At 44.5% G+C, this 15740-nt stretch overlaps 1 non-coding gene across 1 annotated transcript; it reads right to left on the reverse strand.

The window, feature by feature from the left end:
• Positions 1 to 5363: 5363 nt before the first annotated feature.
• On the reverse strand, positions 5364 to 5469 carry LOC138069864 (U6 spliceosomal RNA). Its single transcript, XR_011144130.1, has one exon. It is a non-coding gene; the product is annotated as a U6 spliceosomal RNA (small nuclear RNA).
• Between the last annotated feature and the right edge of the window lie 10271 nt (positions 5470 to 15740).

Consider the following 15740-nt stretch of genomic DNA (forward strand, 5'->3'; position numbering starts at 1 on the left):
GCCCCAGTTCTCACCACTGAACCCCAGAATAGAGAGTATCTTGCTTCACAGTTTACTAAACTGTGACGTGAATCCAAGCATCTTCGAAAGTGTTTGTCACACAGTCGTGTCTGACTGCAACCCCATGGACTGTAGTCCGCCAGGCTCCTCTGTCCATGGATTTCTCCAGGCAAGAATACTGAAATGGGTTGCCATTCCCTTCTCCAGGGGATCTTCCTGACCCAGGGATCGGACCCAGCTCTCCCACATTGAAAGCAGATTACCGTCTGAGCCACCAAGGAAGCCCTTTAGGGAATTGAAAATTAGGGACTCCCTCCCTTCCCTGTTCGCTTGAAACTATCACAACATTGTTAATCAGCTATACCCCAATACAAAATAAAAAGCTGAAAAAAGAAAAGAAAAAGAAAATTAGGGATTCCCTGGAGGTCCTGTGGTTAAGACTCTGGTTGGAGGATTAAGACACTGCATGCTACACAGCTAAAAAAATACACGTGAAAGTCAATCAATCAATCAATAAACAGTTCCCTGGTGGTTCAGACGGTAGAGCGTCTGCCTAAAATGCGGGAGACCCGGGTTCAATCCCTGGGTCAGGAAGATCTCCTGGAGAAGGAAATGGTAACCCACTCCAGTATTCTTGCCTGAGTGGACGGAGAAGCCTGGTAGGCTACAGTCCATGGGGCCGCAAAGAGTCGGACACGACTGAGCGACGTCACTTTCATCTTATAAAAAATTTTTAAAAGAAAATCAGTGAGCATGGAACTTTCGCATTCAAAAAACCGTCTCCTTGTCTTTGATCCTCGTTCCTTCATTCCGTTTTTGTAAAATTTAGTTTCCGAGCTCATTCCAGTCACGTTGCATTTTCAAGTTACCTCTACTGTGTCCCAAAAAGCCTGCATCTAATTTTTCCCCTAGCATCAAGCTATGTCTTCCTGCCAGCTGTCTCACGGGCAGGTTTCTCCCCAGGGGCCAGTGTGAAGGGGAGGCCAGGCTGAGCTCTCACCACCTACAGATTCAACTCTGTGACACAGGCTCCATCAGAGACGGCTGGGACCTCCTCCTGCTGTTTCTGTGCCCCTTTGTTTCCACTGTTGGGCGGTGGGGTGGTGGGGGTGGGAGAAAATGGACTTGGGATGCCTTGAGATCCTGGGTACTTGATCTTGACAATCCAAACTCACTCTACTCTCAGAGAAGTGGGGAGAGTCCCTTGCTGGAGAGAAAAAGGTCCCAGATCTGCAGTTGCCCAAACGCAGAAGCAAGCACTGCTGGCCCTCCTTCCAGAATATATCTGGAGTCCGCTCGCCTCTCGTTAGTTGCGGCTGCCATCCCTTGTCCGGATTATTGTAGCAGCCCCCTCACTGGTCTCCCGCTTCGTTCTGCCTCTGCCTAAGGCAGTTTATTCTCCACAATGAAAGCAGCCACAAGGATCCTTTTAAAACCCACACAGGATCTTGTCATCCTCCAAGTGGCTTCTGTCTCACTTACAATAAAAACCCGTGTCCTTACAGGGTCTACGGGTCACACCTCTGGCCTCATCTCACTCTGCCCTCCACTACCTGCTTCAGCCACAGTGGTTTCCTCACTGCTTCTCATGTACACAAGGCAAGTTCTTGCCTCAGGGCTTTGCACTCCCTGTTTCCTCTCCCTGAACATGCTTCTTCCAAAACTCCTTCCTCACATACTCTATCCCAGTATCGGCTCCTCGGACAGACTTCTCCTGACCGCCACCCCCCACACCATCTAAAATATACCCCTCCACCATTCAGTCCCTTTGCTCTGCTTTACTTCTCTCCATACCACTTATTGCTATCAGACTATATTATATTGTATATGGATTTTCCCTATTTTTCTCACTTTTGTATCCTCAGTGCTGGCTCATATTAGACACTCAATAAATATTTGTTGACACAGGTCATAATAGCCATCATCCAAAAAAATCTACAAACAGTAAAGGCTGGAGAGAGCGTGGAGAAAAGGGAACCCTCCTCACTACTGGTGGGAATGTTAATTGGTCCAGTTACTACAGAGAACAGTATGAAGGGTCCTTAAAAAACTAAAAATAGAACCACCATATGACTCACCAATCCCACTCCTCAGCACTGCCCAGAGAAAACCGTAAATCAAAAAGATACATGCACCCCAGTGTTCACTGCAGCACTATTTAAAATAGCCAGAACATGGGAGCAACCTAAACGTCTGGCAGCCGAGGAATGGATAAAGATATGGTACATATATGGAATGGAACATTACTCAGCCACAAAAAGACAAAATAATGCCATCTGCAGCAACATGGCTGAACCTAGAGATTGTCATACTGAGTGAAGTAAGCCAGACACAGAAAAACGAAGATCATATTGCATAATATGCAGAATCTAAAAAAAATGAGTATGAAAAACCTTATTTGCAAAATAGAAGTAGGGTCATAGATATAGAAAGAAAACATGGTTACCAGGGGTCAGGGGTGGGGTAAATTGGGGGATTGGGATTGACATATACACACTACTATATATGAAATTACTAGTAGTAAGAACCTGTTGTATAGTGTGGGGAACTCTACTCAATACTCTTCAATAGCCTATATGGGAAAAAAGTCTAAAAAAAAAAAAAAGAGAGGATATGCATCTCTGTATAACTGAATCACTTCACTATACCCTTAAAACTAACATAGCATTGTAAATCAACTGTGTACCAATAAAAATTACAAGAATAAAATTGTGAACAAATTTTTGTTGTATTAAAAATGAATTTTTATTTAGCTCAATAATGCCATGGAAACTCTGAGTACCAATTTTTCAGCAGTAAGAAGGGAGTGAAAGTGATGGTTGTGAGAGTATTTTTTTAGAAATTAAGTTTATTCATCTTGGAAACTCTTTGTTTTGAAATCATTTCAGACCTACAGAAGAGCTGCAAAAATAGTAGAATCATTCCCATAGAGCCTTCACCAACAGTCCCTAAATGTTAACATTTTACTACATTTTCTTCATCACTTTCTCTTTGAATATGTACAAAGGATTCTTAAATTTATTTTTGAATGGATATTGTCTAAAGATGGTAGAAAATAAACAATGAAACATAAATCTCCCTGTTTGTCCATCACGATACTTCTTTCCAGCCTACCTGTTACCAGCTTCTTGTCTTTTCTGTTAGAAATATCCTATGCATTTACAAACATGTACAACTGCGTGTGCGTTTATATAGCACACATTCATCCACACACATACACTTCTTCATGCAAAACACACTAGACTCAGTGTTCTGCACTTACTTTTTTCATTCAACAGTATCTTCTGAAGGTCATTCCATATCTTCTGAAAGTCTGCCTGGATCTTTCTCGTTGTCCATCATATGCTTATATCAGAACTTATTAAGTATTAATAGTTTCCTGTTGGTGGAAATTTAGGTTGTTCCCAATCTTCTGCTACAACAGACAGTGCTGTGATGAATAGCCTTTTATATCGTTATTTCATACATCACCTGTAGGACAAACGAGTAGAAGTGAAATTGCTGAGTAAAAAGCTTTTTGCATTTTAAATGTTGACAGATAGTATCACATTACTTCTCATGAAAGATGTACAAATATATATTCTTACAACTTGTGAAAATGTTTTTCTACATCCTTTATAACACAGCATATTATCCTCTTTTTGTTTTGTTTTGCCAACTGGTTAATTTAAAATCATATCTCATTATAGCTTTATTTTTTATTTCTTTTATCATATGCGAAGATAAACATTCTTCATGTATCTGAAAGCCATTTTATTTCTCACAAATTGTATATCCATAAATGATACCAATTTCTCATATGTATTACTGGTTTTTCATTGATCTATAGGAACTCATGATATATTAATAAAAAGGAAATTAGTTTATTTTCTATGCTACATGAATACTTCTTCATAGTTTGTTTACCTTTTGATTCATCAATGGTGAATTTTTTTGCCATTCAGTTGTTTAATTTTTTTCTTAAAAACAATTGATATCTAGTGGACTAGCTCAGTCTTGTCTTTTATGGCTTCTAACGCTTTGTGACATGACTGGAAAGGCCTTGAATGCGTCAAGATTATTTTTTAAATTACCCAGTAATTTCTTTTGGCATTTGTTCAAACAGACACAAAAGTAGAGAGAAGAAAGGAACCATCAGTACCCTCAACAACTTCAACGGCAATCAGAACAGGGCGGAGTGGGTTCTCTCGTGGCTCAGAAGGTAAAGAGTCCGCCTGCAATGCAGGAGAACCGGGTTCGATGCCTGGTTTGGGAAGATCCCCTGAAGGAGGGCATGGCAACCACTCCAATATTCTTGCCTGGAAAAATCCCATGGACAGAGGAGCCTGGTGGGCTACAATTTATGGGGTCTCTAAGAGTGGGGCATGACTGAGTGACTAACACTTTCACCTTCAGTCTCATTTCAGCTATGCCCCACCCATTCCTCCATCCCTTGACTATTTTGAAGCAAATTGCAAACAACATAAAGTTGTATGAATTTTTTTAATGTTTAAAATTTAAAAAACATAAATGGTATATTTGTAAAGAGGTGCAAAAAATAACAATGGTGAAATTCCAGATTGTTTTCCCACTCACTTTCAGTATATTAAACAGTTATCTGCATTGGCAGAGAGTTCTTTCTTTCTATTTAATTTTTTTTATTGGAGTATGGTTGATTTACAATGCTGTGTAAGTTTCAGGTGTATAGCAAAATGGTTTCTACATATACATACATCCACTCTCTGTTTAGATTCTTTTCCCATATAGGCCATTACAGAGTACTGAGTAGAGTTTCCTGTGCTTCACAGCAATTTCTTATTAGTTATCTATTTTACCTTAAAAAAATAATTTTATTTATTTATTTGGCTGTGCTGGGTCTTCACTGCTTCGACAGCTTTCTCTAGTTGTGGCGAGTGGGGGCTACTCTCTAGTAGTGATGCATGGGCTTCTCGTTGCAGTGGCTTCGTTTTTGGAGCACAGACTCTAGAACATTTGGGCTTCAGTAGTTGCAGTCAATGGGCTCAGCAGTTTAGGTTCCTGGACTCTAGAGCACAGGATCAGCAGTTGTGGCTCACAGACTTTGTTGCTCCGAGGAATGTGGGATCTTCCCACACCAACCAGGGATTGAACCTGTTTCTCCTGCATTGACAGGTGAATTCTTTACCATTGAGCTGCCAGGGAAGGCCCTAGTATATAACAGTATGTATATGTCAATCTCAATCTCCCGATTTATCCCTTCCCACCTTATCCACTAGTAACCATAAGTTTGTTTCTACATCCCTTTGACTCTACTTTTGTTTTGTAAAAAAAGTTCATCTGTACCCTTAAAAAAAAAAGATTTCCATATATGAGAAATCTCATATGATATTTGTCTTTCTGTACTAAAAGACATGGAACACTCCATGAATTTGCGTGTCATCCTTGGGCAAGGGCCATGCTAATCTCCTTTGTATCATTCCAACTTTAGTATGTATTGCTGAAGTGAGCACTGGAATGCTTAATTTTTTTTTTTTTTTTTTAGCCAGAATGCTTTATTTATTTATTTTTGGCTGCCCTGGGTCTTCGTTGCTTTGTTCGAGCTTTCTCTAGTTGTGGTGAGCTGGCGCTACTCTTGGCTGTGGTTTGAAGGTTTCTCATTGCAGCGGCTTCTCTTCTTGTAGGCTACGGGCTTCAGTAGTTGTCGCACACGGGCTTAGTTGCTCTGCAGCATGGGGAATCTTCCAGACCAGTGATCAAACCTGTGTCCTCTGCATTAACAGGCAGATTTTTATGCACTTGGCCACCAGGGAAGTCCATGCCTGAACTTTTGCTCTGGAATTCTTTTAGAGTTCGAGTTCCAACTTTGTTTTTGGCAGATACTTAGGGCATTCTCACAGTTTATTGACTAAACCATCTTTTCTCTACTAATTTGAAATGCCATCTTTTTTATACAATAAATTCCCGTATAAAGTGAGTCTATTCCTTTCTATTCTTTATTTTGTCCCCATAAGTTCATCCATTTGTATTCATGCTTCAGTACTGCACAATTGCACTCATCTCACATGCTAGTAAAGTCATGCTCAAAATTCTCCAAGCCAGGCTTCAGCAATATGTGAACTGTGAAGTTCCAGATGTTCAAGCTGGTTTTAGAAAAGGCAGAGGAACCAGAGATCAAATTGCCAACATCTGCTGGATCATTGAAAAAGCAAGAGAGTTTCAGGAAAACATCTCTTTCTGCTTTATTGACTATGCCAAAGCCTTTGACTGTGTGGATCACAATAAACTATGGGAAATTCTGAAAGAGATGGGAATACCAGACCACCTGACCTGCCTCTTGAGAAATCTGTATGCAGGTCAGGAAGCAACAGTTAGAAATGGACATGGAACAACAGACTGGTTCCAAATAGGAAAGGGAGCATGTCAAGGCTGTATATTGTCACCCTGCTTATTAACTTGTATGCAGAGTACATCATGAGAAATGCTGGGCTGGAAAAAGCACAAGCTGGAATCAAGATTGCCAGGAGAAATACCAATAACCTCAGAGAGGCAGATGACACCACCCTTATGGCAGAAAGTGAAGAAGCACTAAAGAGCCTCTTGATGAAAGTGAAAGAGGAGAGTGAAAAAATTGGCTTAAAGCTCAACATTCAGAAAACTAAGATCATGGCATCTGGTCCCATCACTTCATGGGAAGTAGATGGGGAAACAGTGGCTGACTTAATTTTTTGGGCTCCAAAATCACTGCAGATGGTAATTGCAGCCATGAAATTAAAAGACGCTTACTCCTTGGAAGGAAAGTTAACGACCAACCTAGACAGCATATTCAAAAGCAGAGACATTACTTTGCCAACAAAGGTCCATTTAGTCAAGGCTACGGTTTTTCCAGTGGTCATGTATGGATGTGAGAGTTGGACTATAAAGAAAGCTGAGTGCCTAAGAATTGATGCTTTTGAACTGTGGTGTTGGAGAAGACTCTTGAGAGTCCCTTGGACTGCAAGGAGATCCAACCAGTCCATCCTAAAGGAAATCAGTCCTGGGTGTTCATTGGAAGGACTGATGTTGAAGCTGAAACTCCAATACTATGGCCACCTGATGGGAAGAGCTGACTCATTTGAAAAGACCCTGATGCTGGGAATGATTGAGGGCGGAAGGAGAAGGGGATGCCAGAGGATGAGATGGTTGGATGGCATCACCAACTCAATGGACATGAGTTTGGGTGAACTCCGGGAGTTGGTGATGGACAGGGAGGCCTGGCGTGCTGCGGTTCATGGGGTCGCAAAGAGTCGGACACGACTGAGCGACTGAACTGAACTGAACCATGCAGTTCTAATGGATGTAGTTCAACAGTAAATTCTGGTATTAGGTTAGACTATTCTCTAAAGGATACTTTGGGTGTGGGCCTCCCCTGGATTTCCAAGACCTGGTCTGAGGGTGGAGATCTGAGGTAAGGCATGGTATATACACTTGGCTTTAGCCATTAACTATGCTCTTGAACACTCTGGTTGGGATAAGTTGAAGCATCCCTCTGGCAACCAGAGACTCAGGTCCAAGTTCTGACTTTGCCATTGAGAACTGGGTGACCTTACTTTTCTGAGCCTTTGATTACAGGGGTCTTTCCACCCACTACAGCTTTCTTCAGTTCCAAGATTTGAGGACTAGTGTGCTTCAGGAGTACCAAGCAAGATTGTGAAAGGCTAACCAGTTGGTCACTTCGACAGGAAGTCCCATAGATTAGCACAGGCGATTGGCTTGCCAGGGAACGGAAAGAGTGGTTAAGCAAGAAGCAAGACTGTTAACAGTTCCAGAGCTCGTGGTCTCCTGGGGGCAGTTTTTGCCTCATTACCGGGCCCAGGAGGTACGGGGCTACATGCACGACTGGGAGCCTCTGAGAGGTGGGAGCGACCCGGAGTTGCAATGCTTCTTTTCTTTGGTGGCGTGAGAGTGGGGGAGGGAGCTGTGGTTCCCCCCAGCTGCTGGGACGAGGTGCAAAGGGCTGAGCCTTTTTCTCATTAATCTGGAGCTGTCTGCATCAAGTGGAAGGCATTTGGGCAGGAGACTCGGATAGATTATCTACCCTTAAATGGTCGTGTAACCCTGGGGAAGTCACCTGGCTTCTCAGAGCCTTGGTTTCTCTTTGAGGTTAGCAAGGGCGAGAGAGGATAAATATGCTAGGGGGTCTCTTGGATCTGCCGACTTGGACGACTTGAGTTCTGTGACTGTCGCTGTTACTTGTAGTTACTGAAGGAGGTGGAGTGAAGCGCAGACCAGGTCCTCACCCCTTTGAAGAGAGGACGATGGAACTGGCGGAGGCCCTGAGGCGTCTGCAGGTGCCCTGTTGCAATTCTGCCCTAGTCCCCACAGAACCCTCTTACGAGGCTCTCCACTTCCTGAGGGAAAGCCTGTGGTCCCTGCTTCCTGAACCGAATCCTACAATGGGGAGCTGATTTCTGGTAGGACTGGGAGCAGGATTCATCAGCCCTCATGTCTAGCCTCAAACTTTATTTGGTTTCTTGGGTGAGGTGGGGAGAGGGTGCAGTGCCAGGGGTGTGCGTGTGTGCATGTGTGCGTGTGCTCCCAGGCAGGATGGCATTTCCCACGGTTACAGGTGTGAGGCTGTGATGACCAGTGAGGGGAGTGTGGGGACTTCCCTGGTGGTCCCGTGGTTAGGACTCCACGCTTCCCCTGCTGCGGGGCCTGGGTCCCATTCCTGGTCAAGGAGCTAAGACCCCACAGGCCCTGCAGTGCAGCTGAAAAAATGAGAAAAGAAGGGAGGCTGTGGCGGAGGAGGGGGGACTGACGGAGGGATGCCCCTGCTGGCGGACTCGGAGGACTTTGCTCTGAGTGACTCTGAGTGGGCAGGAACCTTGGTACACGCCAGAGATTGTGACAAGTGTCGAGTCTGACTGTGAGGGAGTAGTGAGTGCGAGAGCTGACTGTGAGGGAGTAGTGTGTGTGTGTGTGCATGCATATGCCTGTGTGTACCCGCAGGTACACCTTTGTGAGAGCTGACTGAAGGACGTTCCCATTGTTTCTGAGTGGCCATCCCTGGCCTGGATGGGACACAGACTGTTTTTAGGGCACTGTTCTCAGCTGTGAGGGGGAACTCCCTGTCCCTGACTGATGGTGACAGGTTCGTTGAGGTGGTGCTGGCCCTAGGGCGCCTGCTGCCTTTCAGCCCCGGGACTCCTGACAGGCAAGGAGGGGGCTACTGAGTGCCATCTGGGCAGAGAAGACTCGACGGGCTCAGAGGGCTGACGCTGAGGTCTGAGGCATGGTGGGGACTGGCAAGGTGTCCAGTAGGCGCTGCTTCCTTACACAGTGTCAGGGCACTGGTGGAAATGGGGTGCAGCTCAACTAGGAACTCCCCCACAGGGTGCCAAGAGCATCCTGTGTCCTGAGACGTGGCCCCAGGAACTCTATTTCAGGATTGTGACTCCCTTCACTTGTGGGAGTCTGGCATCCTCAGTGACGTGGCACCCACATCACAGCAGACTCTCCCCCCCAGGGCTTCAGTTCTAGAAGCTTCCACAACAAGAATCTTATCTTTCTGCCTCATGTGTGTTATCTCCATCAACGGAAGTGCACACAGAACTTGAGTTTTCTAAGTCTGACAGCCGGAGCAAAGCCTCCCACTCTGTCCTGTTTCAAAGCCCTGGTCCATCACAGCTGCTCTGTCTGGTGTCTGTGATCCACACAGGCGTCTCCTGCCCACCAAGGAGGTGCTTCTCCAAGAAGCAGTCTTGGGGCAAGTCTGTCCTGTGACAAACCCAGAGAGTGGGTCTGGCATCAGGTTTGCTTCCGATGTCATGGCTTGGGCTGGTGGCCTCTGCCTTCCGGAGCCTCTCTCCCTCAGTTTTCTCATCTGTTGAGTGGGTATAAAATCATATCTGTACAACATCTGACTTTTATGAGACTCAAATGGCATTTCGCCCGCATCCATGCTATCACCCCCAATGTCATGGGCTACTGTATCCAGTGGTTAGCCTATGCCATATTCGGGGCATAGTTCTGAGTGCTTTACATTGATTATATATTCAACAAATATTTGCTGAGCACTGACTGTAGGCAGGACACTGTTCTAAGGCATTTGAAATAGAGCAGTAAACAGAAGAGGCTTCTATTCAGTAAGAAGAGACGCAAATTTTACAAAATAAATGAATAAAAGACTCTATTCTGGGAAAGTGACAAGTGTTGAGAGAAAGTAAAGCTGGGGAAATTCCCTGATGGTCCAGAGGTTAAGAATTCAAGGTTCCACTTTAGGGAGCATGGGTTCAGTCTCTGGCAAGGGAACTCAGATCCTGCAAGCCACGTGGTAAGACCAAAAAAAAAAAAATTAATGATAAGAAAAATAAAGCCGAAATGCGAGTTGGGCTCTGCTGGGAATAGGAAGTGGTGTTTCCAGTTCAACTGTCTTATTTCATCTTCACGGCAACCCTGCGTGGTAGACACTGGTTTCATGTCCCAGTGAGGAGAATAAGGCACGGAGATGTTATGTGACCTCCTCATGGTCACATGGCCTGTGAGCTGCAGGGCTCGGAGAGGCAGGGTTTGCTTGACTCCAGAGCAGTGGGACTGGAAATCACTGCTTCTCTTGGCCTCTTTTTCCACATTTATGGGTCAAGAGGGTGCGATGAACCCTCTTCTGGTACTGATGCTCAGTGAGTGTTTCTTTGAATATAACATACAAGGCCCAAGGCCCAACCCACTGGAAAGTCATTGGGTCATGGAGGAAGGAGACCCCTCCCCGCCTTAGGGGGACGGTGAGTGAGGATGGATGGTGAATTCGAGGTGTGGACAGATGCAGCCCAAGGAGGGGTGTGTATCTCTTCATTGTCTCCAGGGAGAGCTTGGAGGGTGATGTGGTTGTGGAGATATTGATATTAGTGGAAGGACGGTTGGATTTGTGGATGAAATTCTCTATTCTAACTCCTGGAATCTCATTCTTGGCTTGGTTTTTCCTCCTCTGGTTTTTATTTTTGTTTTTTGGCCCTGCCCTTTGGCTTGAGAGGTTTCAATTCTTCAACCAGGGACGGAACCTGGGCCCTCGACAGGGAAAGTGCAAAGTCCTAACCACTGGTTGTTGTCCAGCTGACTCTTTGCAGCCTCATGGACCACAGCACACTAGGCTTCCCTGTCTTTCTCCATCTCCTGGAGTTCGCTCAAACTCTTCCATTGACTCGATGATGCCAGCCAACTATCTCATCCTCTGTCATTCACTTCTCCTCATGCGCTCAATCTTTCCCAGCATCAGGGTTTTCCCAATGAGTTGGCTCTTCACATCAGGTGGCCAAAGTGTTGGAGCTTCAGCTTCAGCAGCAGTCCTTCCAATGAATATTCAGGGTTGGTTTCCTTAAGGATTGACTGGTTTGATTTCCTTGAAGTCCAAGGGATCTCAAGTGTCTTCTCCAGCATCACAATTCAAAAGTTAACCACTGGACAACCAGGCAATTCCCACCTCCCCTGCTTTTTATTAAGAAAGCTTTCAAATCTACAAAAGTTGAGCAAATAGTACAATGAAAGCTATTGGACAGATGGCTTACAATTTGCCCCATTTACTCTCTCTCTCCACACACACACACACACACACACACACACACACACACTTATTTCCTCTCAATTTGCTTATGTATTTACACAGAGCCATTTGAAAGTGAAATGCAGAGATAATATATACTTTAGCATGGATCTCTTAAAGACAGAGATTCGTCTACATGATCGCAACACGTGTCACACCGAAAAAATTTCACATTGCTCAGTGAATATCCGATATAAAGTTCACATTCAAATTTTCCCAGCTGTCCACAAAATATTCCTTTTTTTCTTTCCACAAAATATTCCTTATTCTTACTGTTTTTTTTTTTTAAGGAAAATCCAATTAACAATCACATAATATATTTAGGCGTCATTTATTTTTATTCTCTTTCTCTCTGTTTTCTTTTTGGCTGATCCACATGGCTTGTGGGATCTTAGTTCCCTGACCAGGGATCGAACCTAGGCCCTTGGAAATGAGAGTGCAGAGTCCTAACCACTGGATGGCCAGAGAATTCCCTATTTTTATTCTCTTGGATATAGAACAGTCCCCCTGCCTTGTTTTTTCTTTTACTACATCAGCATTAGTTGAGTCTACTAGTTGTCTGGTAGAACACCCCACATTCTGAGGGACAGTGTGAATCAGAAGAGGAAACAGTGAGCAACATGAGGGTATGAGGGTCCAACACATGCCCAGAACAAGGCCGGGCAGCATGAAGGGATCCAGGTTAAGTCTGATCTCTTCTGCCCTGGAACTCACTGCTAAATTATGTCACCTCCCCCAGGAAGTCCTCCCTGATAGACACTGCCAAGTGAGTTGCTCCTTTTGCAGTGCTCTCACAGCACTTGGCACGCAGGTTTGCTGCCCCTTCCACACTGTGCTGTAATTAATCTTGTGTCTTCTTCTGCATGAAGCTGTGTGAGTACCTCCAAGGTAGACCAGGAGTTAGTCCACACCTATATGGGTGTGGGGCTCCACTTGGGTATGTAGGTTGTGTCCTGCACAAAGGTGCCTGGTCAAAGAGGGAGCGGGGGGACTGGACTCCAGCCAACAGTCCACTTGCCAATCCTTGGGCCCTGGCACTGGGCTACATCTGCTGGGAGGAAGGAACACTTTTCCTAATTTGTCTAATGGGACCACACACACCATGGCAGGCTCGCTTCCCACTCTGCCTGCATTCAGTTGGTGTTCAGTAAACAATGGTCACTTAAATTGCATGCTAGGTCTGGGAATGGATGTGCTTGTGACTGTTCTTTGGGGGAAGAAACTCTGATTTGTAACATTTGCTGATTCCCATGGTATAAATTGAGCCCCCCTTTTTTGCGGGGGGCAAGAATACTGGAGTAGGTTGCCATTCCCTTCTCCAAGAGATCTTCCTGAGCCAGGGATTGAACCCGGTTCTCTCGCATTGTAGGCAGACGCTTTACCATCTGAGCCACCAGGGAAATCAATGGAATGGGTGAATTTAACTCAGATGACCATTGTATCTACTACTGTGGGAATCCCTTAGAAGAAATGGAGTGGCCACCATGGTCAACAAAAGAGTCTGAAATGCAGTACTTGGATCCAATCTCAAAAACGACAGAATGATCTCTGTTTGTTTCCATGGCAAACCGTTCAATATCACAGTAATCCAAGTCTAAGTCCCAACCAGATCTGAAGTTGAATGGTTCTATGAAGACCTATAAGACCTTGTAGAACTAACACCCAAAAAAGATGTCCTTTTCATTATAGGGGACTGGAATGCAAAAGTAGGAAGTCAAGAAACCCCTGGAGTAACAGGCAAATTTGGCCTTGGAGTACGGAATGAAGCAGGGCAAAGGCTAATAGAATTTTGCCAAGAGGACGCACTGGTCATAGCAAACATCCTCTTCCAACAACACAAGAGAAGACGCTACACATGGACATCACCAGATGGTCAACACCGAAATCAGATTGATTATATTCTTTGCAGCCAAAGATGGAGAAGCTCTATACAGTCAGCAAAAACAAGACCAGGAGCTGACTGTGGCTCAGATCATGAAGTCCTTATTGCCAAATTCAGACTGAAATTGAAGAAAGTAGGGAAAACCACTAGACCATTCAGGTATGACCTAAATCAAATCCCTTATGATTATACAGTGGAAGTGAGAAATAGATTTAAGGGCCTAGATCTGATAGACAGAGTGCCTGATGAACTATGGACTTATGTTCGCCACATTGTACAGGAGACAGGGATCAAGACCATTCCCATGGAAAAGAAATGCAAAAAGGCAAAATGGCTGTCTGAGGAGGACTTACAAATAGCTGTGAAAAGAAGAGAAATGAAAAGCAAAGGAGAAAAGGAAAGATATAAGCATCTGAATGCAGAGTTCCAAAGAATAGCAAGGAGAGATAAAGCCTTCCTCAGCGATCAATGCAAAGAAATAGAGGAAAACAACAGAATGGTAAAGACTAGAGATCTCTTCAGGAAAATTAGAGATACCAAGGAAACATTTCATGCAAAGATGGGCTTGATAAAGGACAGAAATAGTATGGACCTAACAGAAGTAGAAGATATTAAGAAGAGGCGGCAAGAATACACAGGAGAACTGTACAAAAAAAGACCTTCAAGACCAAGATAATTACGATGGTGTGATCACTCACCTAGAGCCAGACATCCTGGAGTGTGAAGTCAAGTGGGCCTTAGAAAGCATCACTACGAACAAAGCTAGTGGAGGTGATGGAATTCCAGTTGAGCTATTTCAAATCCTGAAAGATGATGCTGTGAAAGTGCTGCACTCAATATGCTAGCAAATTTGGAAAACTCAGCAGTGGCCACAGGACTGGAAAAGGTCAGTTTTCATTCCAATCCCAAAGAAAGGCAATGCCAAAGAATGCTCAAACTACCGCACAATTGCACTCATCTCACACACTAGTAAAGTCATGCTCAAAATTCTCCAAGCCAGGCTTCAGCAATACGTGAACCATGAACTTCCTGATGTTCAAGCTGGTTTTAGAAAAGGCAGAGGAACCAGAGATCAAATTGCCAACATCCGCTGGATCATTGAAAAAGCAAGAGAGTTTCAGGAAAACATCTATTTCTGCTTTATTGACTATGCCACAGCCTTTGGCTGTGTGGATCACAATAAACTATGGGAAATTCTGAAAGAGATGGGAATACCAGACCACCTGACCTGCCTCTTGAGAAATCTGTATGCAGGTCAGGAAGCAAGAGTTAGAAATGGACATGGAACAACAGACTGGTTCCAAATAGGAAAAGGAGTACGTCAAGGTTGTATCTTGTCACCCTGCTTATTAACTTGTATGCAGAGTACATCATGAGACACGCTGGACTGGAAGAAACACAAGCTGGAATCAAGATTGCCGGGAGAAATATCAATAACCTCAGATATGCAGATGACACCACCCTTATGGCAGAAAGAAGAAATAAAAAGCCTCTTGATGAAAGTGAAAGTGGAGAGTGAAAAAACTGGCTTAAAGCTCAACATTCAGAAAACTAAGATCATGGCATCTGGTCCCATCACTTCATGGGAAATAGATGGGAAAACAGTGAAAACAATGTCAGACTTTATTTTTTGGGCTCCAAAATCACTGCAGATGGTAATTGCAGCCATGAAATTAAAAGACGCTTACTCCTTGGAAGGAAAGTTATAACCAACCTAGAGAGCATATTAAAAAACAGAGATATTACTTTGCCAACAAAGGTCCATCTAGTCAAGGCTACGGTTTTTCCAGTGGTCATGTATGGATGTGAGAGTTGGACTGTGGAGAAAGCTGAGCACCGAAGAATTGGTGCTTTGGAACTGTGGTGTTGGAGAAGACTGTTGAGAGTCCCTTGGACTGCAAGGAGATCCAACCAGTCCATCCTAAAGGAGATCAGTCCTAGGTGTTCATTGGAAGGACTGATACTAAGGCTGAAACTCCAATACTATGGCCACCTCATGGGAAGAGCTGACTCATTGGAAAAGACCCTGATGCTGGGAGGGATTGGGGGCAGGAGGAGAAGGGGACGACAGAGGATGAGAAGGCTGGATGGACACGAGTGAACTCTGGGAGTTGGTGATGGACAGGGAGGCCTGGCGTGCTGCGATTCATGGGGTTGCAAAGAGTCGGACACGACTGAATGATTGAACTGAACTGAACTGACTGATGGTATAAATACTCCCACAGCAGCTGATCTCCAGCTGCTGAGTTGGGAAGAGAGACTCACAACTGGTTTTCTGCAAGCCCCTAAGATATGACTCCAGTGTACCACTGCAGTTTGACATCT

The sequence above is a fragment of the Capricornis sumatraensis genome, chromosome 22 (assembly GCF_032405125.1).
Source record: "Capricornis sumatraensis isolate serow.1 chromosome 22, serow.2, whole genome shotgun sequence".
In the NCBI taxonomy this organism is placed as follows: domain Eukaryota; kingdom Metazoa; phylum Chordata; class Mammalia; order Artiodactyla; family Bovidae; genus Capricornis; species Capricornis sumatraensis.